Genomic DNA, 14517 nt, shown 5'->3' on the forward strand with positions numbered 1-14517 from the left:
AATATAAGGAGTCATAAGATGGTGGCGGATGGCGGGAGTGTCAGATTTCAAAATTTTGAAAGCAAAACATAAAGCCTTAAATTCGATGCGTCTGATGACTGGCAACCAGTGTAGTTTAACAATTGTGCTGCGGGCTGTGCAGACACGCGGGAGACCTACCAGGGCTCTAGCTGCCGCATTCTGGACCCGTTGGAATCGTAGGACTTCCGCCTGGTTAGCGCCCAGAAGTAATGCGCTGGCGTAGTCGAGTCTAGATAGTACACTCGCTTGAACCACCATCTGGCGAGTGGGGGCATCGAAGAATTTGAGGATAGGCCTCAAACCACGTAAAATGCCAAAGCACATAGATGCCACCTTCTTAGTGTGGCACAAGAAGGTGAGTTTGTAATCCAGCCAAACGCCAAGGTTCTTAAGTTCCGGCACAGGTTTTGGTGGGGGTCCCAGCTCCTTAGGCCACCAGTTTGCACCCCACAGATCACGGTGTTTTCCCAGTACCATCACCTCGGTTTTGAGGGCGTTGAGCTGTAAACAGTTGGCCGTTAGCCAACTGGCAACCGCCCTCAAACCATCCGCAAAGTTAGATGCCAGTTGGTCGGAATCTCCGTTAAGGGCCACCGCCAACTGGGTATCATCGGCGTAAGATACCATTGTGAGACCCCAACTCTTCGCAACCTCCGCTAATGGTTGAACGTAGAGGTTGAAGAGAGTGGGGCTCAACGCCGACCCCTGCGGGACTCCTTGGGTGATGGCACGAGATTTAGATCTAAATGGTGGTACAACCACCTGAAAGGAGCGTTCCGAAAGGAACGACTGAAACCAGTCTAACGCCCTGCCTGTATAGAGAAGGCTGAGTATTTTGCTTTATATGAGAATAATTTGGCATTCTAGATTTGTAAACTGCCTCGCTAATTTTGTGTGTATAGTGATAGCTTGGAACATCAAGGTTATCTTGAATACTGTGTCTGTTATTCAGAATGATCCTCGCATGTTCGAGCCATAATACATATGGAGCTGTGGGCACCTCTGATACTTGCGCGTTTCATAATCCATTGTGGAGGCAAAGTTACACACAGTTGGAGAACATTCTTATCTTGACAGTTTGTGGAGCACTGAATATGATCCATTACTGCTGAGTTCCAGAGGTATGGGTGTGCCCATGTAATCCTATGAGACTTTCTGTAATTATAAACTAATCTGCTAGGTAGGGAGGGTGAAATGTAGATATATTTTAAATTTGTTTACCTTTAGCATTATAGGATGCTTTTTCCGTTTGTATTTCATAGAATAGTGACAATGCTGACAACCTTATTTCTGATAATATGTATGGTTGCATTTTCTAAGGTAGTGTGCATGAGATTATTGTTTAGAAATAAACATTTCAAAGTTGCACATGTCTTTATTTACATCTTGTTTTTGACTGGTGTAAGAGTATATTGAAAGAGTGTTTTTGTTATCCACTTTACTTCATGTAATCTAAGTCGCATGTTCTGGGTTGACTAGTAATTGGTGTTTTTGCTCTAGGGTAAAGAACCAATGAGTGACTGATTGCTACTTTGGTAGGGGGTTTGTGTAGTAAGGTGGGTTTTGGTACACCGTAATTCACTGAGGTCCTAAGTCTTTATGCACAGTTTTGTGTTTGAGCAGAATTCCTGGCATAGAAGTTACAACAAAAAGGCTCGATAAAGGCTTGCACTTTGAATATGAATATAAAATAGAAGAATATTTAATATTCACAGCTAAGGGATGCAGCAATTAGATGTGTGCATGTGTGGATGATGTGTAGATTGAGTAGAAGATGAAAAACGTAAAAAAAATAAGAAAGGTTGGAGAGATGCAAACTACCCACTGCATTGTCAGTTAAGCAGATCTTTGGATTTCCTGGTCATTACACAGATAGGGTGTTGGATTCCGCAGTGGAAGCAAGAGAAACTAGTACAACAGCTAAGGAAGAAAGCTAGTGCATAAAGTACACACAGTTGGGCAGATTTACAAGGTTGTGGGAAAAATGATGCAAAAGTGGCGCAAGGGGCTTGTAAACCTGCAGCAGTGTGTGGTAGAAAAGACGCAAGATTGGAAGGAAGTGTGCAAATTACCCACTGCTATTCACAAGTAGTAGTTACCAAGAAGGCGGAATAAAGGGCCTGCACTTTGAATTTGAATTAAAGAAGAATAATTGATAAGGTTAGGCAAGAATGGTAGCAAGTAGGCGTGTGTATTTGTGGTTGTTGTGTTTATTGAGTGGAAGATGACTAAGGTGAAAAATTAGAGAGGTTGCAGAGATGGGAACTTTCCATTTCTTTGTAAAGGAAGTGGGTGTTAAGTTTTCCAATGCATATATATATTCACTGAAAAAACCATAGGTTTCAGGCATGTTTTAGTTAGGAATTAGCATTTATAAAACCGTAGAACTTCACTGAAAACATGACATCCCTCAAGAACGCCATCCGCAAACACCACCAGGTGATCCGCACCACCAAAAGATCATCGTTCAGAGAATGGCTGGACAACAATGCCCACAACAGCAAGGAACTCTTCAGCATCCTGAAAGAGCTCTCCAACCCCAACGCCAACAACAACAACATCACGCCATCACAAGACCTCTGCAACTACCTTGCCACGTTCTTCCACCGCAAGATCGCCAATATACACGACAGCTTTGGCGATCAGACCACAGACCCTACCACAGAGCCAGCGCCCCCCACCACCACCCTCTGCACCTGGACCCCTGTCAGCACGGAAGATACCACCCACACGATGAACACCATCCACTCAGGCTCCCCAGCCGACCCCTGCCCACACCACATCTTAAACAAAGCGGACTCGATCATCGCACCCCAACTCCAAGACATCATCAACAACTCCTTCTCATCCTCCATCTTCCCGGAGAGCTGGAAGCACGCGGAGATCAGCGCCCTCCTGAAGAAACCCACCGCAGACCCCACAGACCTCGAGAAGTTCCGCCCCATCTCGCTCCTCCCCTTTCCCGCAAAAATCATCGAGAAAACAGTCAACAAGCAGCTGACCGCTTTCCTCGAGACTAACGGCTCCCTTGACCCATCGCAGTCCGGATTCCGAGTGAACCACAGCACCGAGACCGCCCTCATTGCAGCCACCGACGACATCAGGACCCTGCTGGACAGCGGGGAAACTGCCGCCCTCATCCTCCTCTACCTATCGGCTGCTTTAGACACGGTCTGTCACCGCACCCTGACAACCCGCCTCCACCACGCCAGAGTCCAAGGTAAAGCCCTGGAATGGATCACCTCCTTCCTCTCCGACAGAACCCAAAGAGTCCGTCTCCCGCCCTTCGGTGCAGCGGCCACCAAGATCATCTGCGGCGTACCCCAAGGCTCCTCGCTCAGCCCCACCCTCTTCAATGTCTACATGAGCCCCCTCGCAGCCATCACACGCAAGCACAACCTCAACATCATCTTCTACACCGACGACACCCAACTGATCCTCTCCCTCACCAACGACCTCTCCACCGCCAAAGCATGATTCCAAGAAGGCATGAAAGACATCGCAGAATGGATGAAGCTCAGCCGTCTGAAACTGAACTCAGACAAGACGAAAGTCCTCATCTTTGGCCCATCCATCTCCACCTGTCACGACTCCTGGTGGCCCCCGGCTCTGGGCATCCCCCCCAAGCCCACGGACCACGCACGCAACCTGGGATTCATCCTCGACTCCTCCCTCACAATGACCAGGCAAGTCAACGCTGTTACTTCTTCCTGCTTCAACACCCTCCGCATGCTCCGAAAGATCTTCCGTTGGATCCCCACTGGAACCAGATAGACGGTCACCCAGGCCCTTGTCACCAGCCGACTGGAGTACAGGAACGCTCTCTGCCCTGGGACCACTGCCAAACTACAGAAACAACTTCAATGCATACGGAATGCATCTGCACGACTCGTCCTGGACATCCCCCGACACAGCCACATCTCCGCCCACCTGAGAGACCTGCACTGGCTCCCCGTCAGAAAGAGGATCACATTCAGGCTCCTCACCCACGCACACAAGGCTCTCCATGACATGGGTCCCGAATACCTCAACAACCGCCTCACGTTCTACACACCTACCCGCCAGCTCCGCTCTGCCAGCCTCGCCCTCGCCACCGTTCCACGAATCCGCAGAACCACCACCGGAGGAATATCCTTCACCTACCTGGAGGCCAAGACTTGGAACACCCTCCCCACCCACCTATGACTGACCCAGGACCATCTCTCCTTCAGGAAGCACCTCAAGACCTGGCTTTTCAAGCAGTAGCGCCCCCCCTTCCCTGTGCCTTGAAACCCTCGTGGGTGAGTAGCGCGCTCTATAAAATGTCTTGATTGATTGATTGATTGAATGAAAAAATATTTATTTTCAGAAAGACACACATTCACTGGATGATGTCATCAGTGAGGTCATCAGTGATGTCATTTGAGATGTCATCAGTGATGTGATGAGTGATGTCACTGACCATGTTATGCGTGATGTAATATGTGACATCATCAGCAGTGCATTGCAGGCACACAAGTTATAGTTAGCTGAACTAACTATAACAGGGGAATTTCATCGGTTTTGTATGAGAGAAATGTGCAGCTAACTATAACATTGGTGAAACCTATGGTTTTTTCAGTGAATTTCTAAGGTTTTTCAAATGCTAATTCCTAACTATAACGTGGCTGAAACCTATGGTTTTTATAGTGAATATATATATATATATTTAAAAAACGATATGTAATACAGGTATCTTAATGTAATTTATATATTTTTGTCAACATTTTTGTACCTATCATAATAAATATAGGATGACAATATTTTTGACATCAACATTTTGGTCAAAATATTTTGGCATTGGGATATTTTGGGGGTCGATAGTTTGTCAGTGAACTGCCCCATACTCATCAGAAACTTACAAACTTGTCTGTGGAGTGCCACAATTCTTGTCCTTCTGCCCTACCCTCTTTGTTGCTTCCATGGTCCCTCTATCCAGGGTCGTCATGACCACCTCATCACCATCCTCTCCTACGCCAATGGGCCTCAACTCAAAATCTCCCTCTCGGACAAGATCCTCAATGCATGAAAAAGTTCACAGCCTTTCTGACCGAAGTAGGTAACTGGATGAAGTCAACTATCTCAAGCTAAACACTGACAGAAGTAGTAATTTTCATAAAGAACACCTTACCACAGGACTGCATCCGGTGGCCGGCCAACCATAGACCCACACCCATTCCAGGGACCTCAGGATCATCATTGACATCAAACTTGACATGTCTGCTCAAGGCAAGCCACCACTTCATCCTACTTCCAGGCAAACCCTCAACATACTGAGGATAATCTTCAAATGGCTCTAAAGCAACTACCGAAGAACCATCACACATGCCATAGTAACCATCAAACTGGACAATAAGAACACCCTCTATGCAGGAAGCAGAAAGCCGCAAGCACCTCACTGGAGGACTTCAAAATATCCAGAACGTGGCAGCTATACTCACGCTAAACCTCCCATGCAGTACCCACATCACATCACACTTCATGGAGCTCCACTGGCTTCCGATACCCAAAGTCCTTACTCCTTACTCTTTCAAGGCACTACACAACACCGAACCCACCTACCTAAACAGACACATATCAATCAAAAAACCCTCTAGACACCTCTGCTCTGCTACACTTCTACTCGCCCACATCCCACAAATACCCATAAATGGATCTGGAGGATGGGCATTGTCCAAGAGACTCTTCTTTTTCATGAGTTCCGCAAGAAGCTGAAAACCTTGCTCTTCGAATAGCACCACCCTAGATGGAACTAAACTCTTCACTGTTGATAATGTGCTCTACAAACCCACATTATATTTACTGGAGGGGTTTTGTCCTACAGGACCAGGTGGGACAAATTCATAATAATAAACCACAAATGCCTGGTCTCGAGTTCGATGCTGTTTTTAATTTTCAGCAAATTATGAGCCCATTAGTAAATTATGAGACTCAGTGTTATTTCACTTATTTTCTGTATTTTTCTTACTTTATACAGTTCAGTAAGAGGTTGTAACACATCCCAGATCAAATTATAGCAAAATAACTCAAAACATGAATCATAAATTCATTTAACATGAAACAATCATAGCATTGGTATTTACACAAACATTTTAAGACATTAACATACACCAACTAAATGTAAAGGTACACCAAAGGCTATTTAAAATTCAGTCCGTTCCCATCATTCCTTTTGCAATTTTAGGACTGTTGAACACTATAGGCATCTTTTTATGTGGAAAGAGTTCAAATAAGTCCAGCACTGCGGGACATCCTTTCGGTTTGGTGCCTTTTAGTGAGTTCGAGAGGTAGATCTCGTTGGAAATGCCGACGCGTTTCCAAACCCGGTATGATTGGTCGGGTTTTTCCTCAGGGCAAGCCTGGGTACCTTATTGTTTCCAAGACGCAGATGTCGTCTGTGTAATCACTCTCGTAACCTTAAATTTCGTGGTGGGGTGCGCACGCACGAACCGTTGTCCTAAGATCAACTTCACATCGTTCGTAATGCAGGCGCACATCTGCGTCTTGGAAACATTAAGGTACCCAGGCTTGCCCTGAGGAAAAACCCGATCTACCTCTCGAACTCACTAAAAGGCACCAAACCGAAAGGATGTCCCGCAGTGCTGGACTTATTTGAACTCTTTCCACATAAAAAGATGCCTATAGTGTTCAACAGTCCTAAAATTGCAACAGCGATAATTTCAACTCCGTCCTTGTAAATATGCCCCTTAGCCTCCGGAAGGCTTTCTGACAAGGAATGCCGGTCAGAGAGAGAGTAACAGACTCTACAGCAAGGGGGCCCTGCTAGGGTGCCCCCTGCAATGGTGCCCCCCTGTTTACCCCTGCACCGCGAGGCAGGCACCCTGAGGTACCTGCTTCATGATGCAGGGATAAAACCAGACTCTGATCCCTCTATGGGAGCTTGTGTTACGGCACGTTTATGGTTGTAACATGACCTCCCTTAGAGGAATGGGAGTATGCGACCGAATAATATTCTGTCGCATCATAATGAAGTGGTTGGGACTGCCGGAAGGAGGTTGATTGGTCCTGTTTCTGAGACAGTGTCTGACATCATAATAAGCCCTTGGTCTGCAAATTATGGTTTTCATGAAATATCAGATAAATAAAATCGCATTAAAACTGAAACCTCCGAAATCGATAGGTTTTTGGTCAGGAATTCAATCAAGAACTTGCACATCACCCATGCAAGCCATATTATATATATATGTACTGTTGCATACCTTAAAGATATCTCCATAATACAAACGTAAGGATAGAGTTGGAGATTTTAACCCGATTCTGAGATGTGCGAACTTGTGTGACTATTACAGCACCCGGTAATTACTGCTACCTTGGTGTGGCTTAATTACAGGGTGTTGTTACTGCCTTCATTTCTGTTGTCTAATGTTGAATCAGCATTTACTGCACCGAGTACTAAATATTTAGCATTTATTTATTAGTATTTTCTCCCGAAAGATTTCACCTGGTTTTTCGTGTCAAAATCTGCCAAGGTAAAATTATGCATTATAGTTATAAATACACAATGCAGAATCCAATCAATGCACATACTTCTATTTGCACTCTGATGGAAATTAAAAACACAACTTGGAATCAGGGCCTTTGCAAAGTCTGCAAAGTTGTAGAAGGTAGGGATAGGTTATGTTAACAGAGAATTGTTCATGCCTGTGTTGCTATTATTATGGCCCAGGAGTACTGTAGGGTTCAGGTATATTGTACTAAAATTTAATTCTGTTTCTATAAGGCTTAATACTCCTTATTAGATGCTGTAGCTCACTGCTCTGTGAGAGTGCTATGGATGAAGTGTGTTTGTCATGCGACCCATAAAGTTTGTGTATATTTTGTGCATGATGTTCAGAGAGTGTTCTTGCCATGTGTTGTGTTTAGAGGTGGATAAGCCAATAACTTACAGGAAGTGCTGATCGAGCCAATGGCCTGGCTCGGATCATAGAGCATGTGAAAATGTTTTCGATGAAAATCACACAACAAATATGACGTAAAATATGATAAAGTTGTTCCATTTTTTTTATTTTATGTATTTAACATGTGAAGCTTTGACATTAATGTCACTTATAGCACCGCACTGACAAGTACTTATTGAAAGATATGAGGAAAAATGATTTTTGGAGAAATAAAATTTGTCTACGATTTTCTGGTTTCACTTTGTGCAAATCAGAATTGAAATGGGCATATCTTTGTCTTTCCTTATGTTAAAGCTTAGTTCTTTACATCTTCGTGACCTCTTAATTATTTTTTCTTTTCGGGATATAATAGCGTTTTGGGCTCACAAGCATTGGGAATGCGCTATAAAAATGACAATATAACACTATATATCTGTCCTGCTCAATTACACTTTAAAATAAATGTATGCATGTTATTTCCCCTATTCATAAGTTAAGCTGCGACAAGGAGCTTCTGCAGTATGTTTGTCAATGGGGAGCAGGGACAGATATGCTAATGAGGCCTTTCATCTCCTCCCACCAAGTCTTTAATACCTTGCAAATGGACTGAAGCGAAGTCGACGCAGAGAGCACAAGAAGAAATTAAAAAACGAAAAAAACAAAGCCTCTGCCACTTTTCAACGGTGTTTGGACAGCCTGGAAGTACAACAGCCCCAGCGTACACGTCTGCTGAAAGAATCCTGTGCCCAGAGCTTGCAGCAGCTCAGGCTATAGAGCACGAGGACGGGGGAGGAGATGCTCAAACCCTTTTAGCCTAAAGGACCTGCACCTCTGGACCAGATTCTAATAGAAATGACAGAATCTGCACAATACAGCTTAACTGGATGTCATTCAGTCGGCCCTCTTTCCACCCTCTGTACGAAACATTTCATCTAAGGCAATACCAATTTAAACTATGGCAGTGCATTTGGCTCTGTTTTCATTGAATCCTTTAGCTCGAATGTGTTTCGACTGCAGGTCCAGATCAGTATCCGCTTTTCCATATGATACTCCATAAACATTGATTTTGTTCTTCCTGTATGCATTTTTGTGACTGTAGAGTTGAATATGTGTGTAATAGATGTGCCTGTATGCATGCTGTAGGCAGGGCCAGCTTTTGACATGAGCGAGCTGGGCCCAGGGCCAGTCTTCAGAGGGGCACACAGAGCTGTCAGCATCAAATCACACACGAGGGTATTAGGGTGACCAACCGTCCGTAAATTTCACAGACAGTCCGTAATTTCAGCCGTCTGTCCGTTGTCTGTGAAGGATTCTTTAACCGATGCCATTTGTCCGTCATTTTAACCGGGCACCGGTCGGCCCCACCCTAAAGCCGGCACAGCTTGCCCCCACCCCCTTCTTGACTCCGAGGCTGTTCCAAAGCTTAGATACTCAGCAGCATTGGAGAGGCACAGCGGGGTGGTAACCCTCACACCTTCAGCCCTTGATGAGCTGTTAAGAGGTGCTTGAAGGTGACTGAGAGGGAGGGGCTGCAGGTTCAGGAGCAAGGGCATCTATTCAGATGCAAACAGCCCTGAATGTGTTATATGTCTCTGCAGTTTAGACCTCACACATTCCATTCCTACCCAGGGCCCCAAGCATCCTAGACTCGGCCAGATTACACCGAGGCAGCACGTGGTTCTCTTCACAGAGCTTATTTACTGTCAGTAAATTGTAAACAGACCTCGGTTCTTCAAACATGCAGTCTATAATGTAATAAAATAAAGAAATGGCACAATCGTACCCACACTGATTAACAAAGTATGGAGGACAATCAGTTCAATCAGTTCTCTTAGAGTATCTCCTGTAAGTACAGTAAATCACAGTGGGGGATGGCATTTTGGGTGGAAGGGTAGCTGAATGATGGATGAGGGAAAAGATGGATGAGGGGAAGGATGGATGGATAAAGGGGGAAGGATGGAGGATGTACGAAATGAAGGATGGATGAGGGGAAGGATGGATGGATGAGGGGAAGGATGGATGAGGGGATGGATGGAGGGGAAGGATGGATGGATGGGTGGGTGGGTGAAAGGATGGAAGGATGATGAGGGGAAGGGAGGATGGATGATGAAGGGGAGGATGGATGGATGATGAGGGGAAGGATGGATGGATGATGAGGGGGTGGGTGAAAGGATGGATGATGAGGGGAAGGATGGATGGATGGATGGATGGATGGATAATGAGCGGGTGGGGGAAATGATGGATGGATGATGAGGGGAAGGATGGATGGATGATGAGGATATGGATGGATGGATGATGAGGGGGTGGGTGAAAGGATGGATGGATGAATGGATGGATGGATGATGAGGGGAAGGATGGATGGATGATGAGGGGAAGAATGGATGGATGATGAGTGGGTGGGTGGAAGGATGGATGGATGATGAGGGGAAGGATGGATGGATGATGAGGGGAAGGATGGATGGATGGATGGATGATGAGTGGGTGGGTGAAAGGATGGATGGATGGAGAGTGGGTGGGTGGGTGAAAGGATGGATGATGAGGGGAAGGATGGATGGATGGATGATGAGGGGGTGGGGGAAAGGATGGATGGATGATGAGGGGAAGGATGGATGGATGATGAGGATATGGATGGATGGATGATGAGGGGGTGGGTGAAAGGATGGATGGACGATGAGGGGAAGGATGGATGGATGGATGATGAGGGGGTGGGGGAAAGGATGGATGGATGATGAGGGGAAGGATGGATGGATGATGAGGATATGGATGGATGGATGGATGATGAGGGGGTGAGTGAAAGGATGGATGGATGGATGATGAGGGGAAGGATGGATGGATGATGAGGGGAAGGATGGATGGATGATGAGTGGGTGGGTGGAAGGATGGATGGATGATGAGGGGAAGGATGGATGGATGATGAGGGGAAGGATGGATGGATGATGAGTGGTTGGGTGAAAGGATGAATGGATGGAGAGTGGGTGGGTGAAAGGATGGATGATGAGTGGGTGGGTGAAAGGATGGATGGATGATGAGTGGGTGGGTGAAAGGGTGGACGGATGAGTGGATGGATGAATGAGTGGGTGGGTGGATGGATGGTGGGTGGGTGAAAGGATGGATGAGTGGATGGGTGGTGGGTGAAAGGATGGATGAGTGGATGTGTGGGTGGGTGGATGGTTGGGTGGATGATGGGTGTGTGGGAGGGTGGATGAGTGAAATGGTGGATGGATTGATGGATTGATAAGTGCAAGGGTGAATGAATGGATGAAAGGGTGGGTGTAAGGATGGATGAGAAAGTGAAATGGAGGGTAGATGGACAAAAGGATGAATATATATGTGTGAAGAAGTGAAATGATAGATGGATGAGTGATAGGGTCAATTGATGGATTCATGAGTAGATGAGTAGATAGATGGGTGGGTGGGTGGAAGGATGGATGGATGATGAGTGGAAGGATGGATGGATGATGAGGGGAAGGATGGATGGATGATGAGGGGAAGGATGGATGGATAGATGGATGGATGATGAGTGGGTGGGTGAAAGGATGGATGGATGGAGAGTGGGTGGGTGAAAGGATGGATAATGAGTGGGTGGGTGAAAGGATGGATGGATGATGAGTGGGTGGGTGAAAGGATGGATGGATGGATGGATGGATGGATGAGTGGATGGATGGATGAGTGGGTGGGTGGATGGTGGGTGGGTGAAAGGATGGATGAGTGGATGGGTGGTGTGTGAAAGGATAGATGAGTGGAAGGGTGGGTGGGTGGATGGTTGGGTGGATGATGGGTGGGTGGGAGGGTGGATGAGTGAAATGATGGATGGATTGATGGATTGATAAGTGCAACGGTGAATGAATGGACGTATGAGTGAAAGAGTGGGTGTAAGGATAGATGAGAAGAGTGAAATGGAGGGTAGATGGACAAAAGGATGAATAGATGTGTGAAGGAGTGAAATGATAGATGAATGAGTGATAGTGTCAATGGATGGATTCATGAGTGGATGAGTAGATGGATGGGTGGATGGATGGATGGATGGAAGTAAGGATGGCTAAGTGAAAGGGTCGATGGAGAAAGGGAGGATGGATGGATGACTAAAAGAGTGGATGGGTGGAAGGATTAGTAAGTGAAAGGATGGCTGGATTGGTGAAAGGGTAAATGGCTGGATGGATGAGTGAATGGATGGATGGTATGAAGAGTAAATGGATAAGTGTATAGATGGATAGAGTGAAAGGGTGGATGGATGGATAATGGATGGATGAGTGAAAGGATGGAAGAAGGGATGGATGAGTGAAATGATAGATGGAAGGATACAACCCCGGCCGTTCCCTCAACTGCGTCCAAGCTGCTCCTGGACACACCCATGGACCCTTTTCCTGCAACTCCTGCAAGTTCGACGGCACCAAGAACAACTCCTCATCTACGAACACACAACAGATATCCGACCCCAACCACCTACAATGCATCCTGCTCAACACCTGATCGGTCCACAGGCACGCCATTGAACTCTGGAATCTACTAGACACCATCTCTCCGGACGTCGCCTTCCTAACAGAAACATGGATGAACGCCACATCAGCCCCAGACATCACCATTGCCATCCCGGAAGGCTATAAGATCATACGCAAGGACCGTACCGGCCACACAGGAGGAGGTATCGCTATCGTCCATAAGAAATCCATCCGCATCTCAACCAGTTCAGACGTCAATCTCGCCAACTCTGAACACCTTCACTTCCAGATCCACATCGACCCCAAGACCACACTAAGAGGCACCCTCCTTTACAGGCCACCAGGACCCCGCGCACAGTTTAGTGAAGACATCACGGACTTCATCACTCCACACGCGCTCCCCTCCGAGGATTACATCCTCTTGGGAGACCTCAACTTTCACCTTGAAAAGAACAACGACCGCAACACCACCACCCTTTTGGACAACCTCGCCAACCTCGGACTTAAACAACTCGTCACTACCCCCACCCCCATCGCAGGTCACACACTCGACCCTATCTTCACCTCCAGCAAACATGTCTCCTTCAGCCACACCACAGCTCTCCTTTGGACTGACCACAGCTGCGTTCACTTTACCTACAACAAGCCCACTTCCAACAACCACCCCCAACCCACTCTGCAGAGAAACTGGAACAAAATCACCATCGACCAGATCTCCTCATCGCTTCTTCAAAACCCCCCAGCCCACTCCTCAAACCCAGACCAAGCAGCCACCAACCTCACCCAATGGTTATCCAACAGCGCCGACATCTTAGCACCACTGAAAAAACGACAAATCAAACTAGGCAGCAAGAAGGCCTCCTGGTTCAACGATGATCTTAAGAAATCCAAGAAACTCTGCCGCTCCCTCGAGAAGGCCTGGAAAAAAGACCCAACCACCAGCACCAAGGACGCCTTCAAAAACGCCACCCGCATACACCACCAACTGATCCGGAAAGCCAAGAAAGCCGCTTTCAAGGACCGACTAGATAACAACGCCCACAACAGCAAGGAATTATTCAACATCGTCAAGGAATTTACCAACCCCTCGGCCAACTCCAACGACATCACCCCCTCTCAAGCCCTCTGCGACTCCCTAGCCTCATTCTTCCACAACAAAATTGCAGACATCCACAACAGCTTCGACAACCAACCCGAAGACCAACCCACCCAACCCCCTGCAGGACCCCCACCCCCCCTGAACATCCTCAATGACTGGAAGCCAATCTCCACTGAGGACACCATCCGTCTGATGAACTCTATCCACTCAGGATCCCCCACAGACCCATGCCCTCACCACATCTTTAACAAAGCAGACTCCATTATAGCACCGCACCTCCGAGACGTCATCAACTGCTCCCTCAACTCCGCAACCTTCCCGGAAAGCTGGAAACATGCCGAACTCAGCGCCCTCCTGAAGAAACCCACAGCTGACCCCACCGAACTCAAAAACTACCGCCCTATCTCACTCCTTCCATTCCCGGCCAAAGTCATTGAGGAAGCGGTCAACAACCAGCTCGCCGCATTCCTCAAAACCAACAAATCCCTCGACTCTTCACAATCCGGCTTCCGAGCCAAGCACAGCACTGAAACCGCCCTCATCGCAGCAACAGACGACATTCGAACTCTACTGGACAATGGAGACACAGTCGCCCTCATCCTCCTCGACCTCTCCGCAGCCTTCGACACGGTCTGTCATAGCACCCTTTTACAACGCCTCAGAAACGTCGGAATCCATGGAAAAGCACTGGAATGGATCACCTCGTTCCTCACCGGAAGAACCCAGAGAGTCCGCCTCCCACCATTCAAGTCAGAGGCCACTGAAGTCATCTGCGGCGTACCACAAGGATCTTCACTCAGCCCCACCCTCTTCAACGTATACATGAGCCCCCTCGCGGTCATCGCATGCCAACACAACCTCAACATCATCTCCTACGCCGACGACACTCAACTGATCCTATCAATCACCAGAGACCCTAACACTGCCAAAACCAACCTGCATGAAGGAATGAAAGAAGTAGCCGAATGGATGAAGCACAGCCGTCTGAAACTGAACTCAGACAAAACAGAAGTCCTCATCCTAGGCACCTCCCCCTCCGCCT

Source organism: Lissotriton vulgaris, chromosome 6, assembly GCF_964263255.1.
Source record: "Lissotriton vulgaris chromosome 6, aLisVul1.2, whole genome shotgun sequence".
In the NCBI taxonomy this organism is placed as follows: Eukaryota; Metazoa; Chordata; class Amphibia; order Caudata; family Salamandridae; genus Lissotriton; species Lissotriton vulgaris.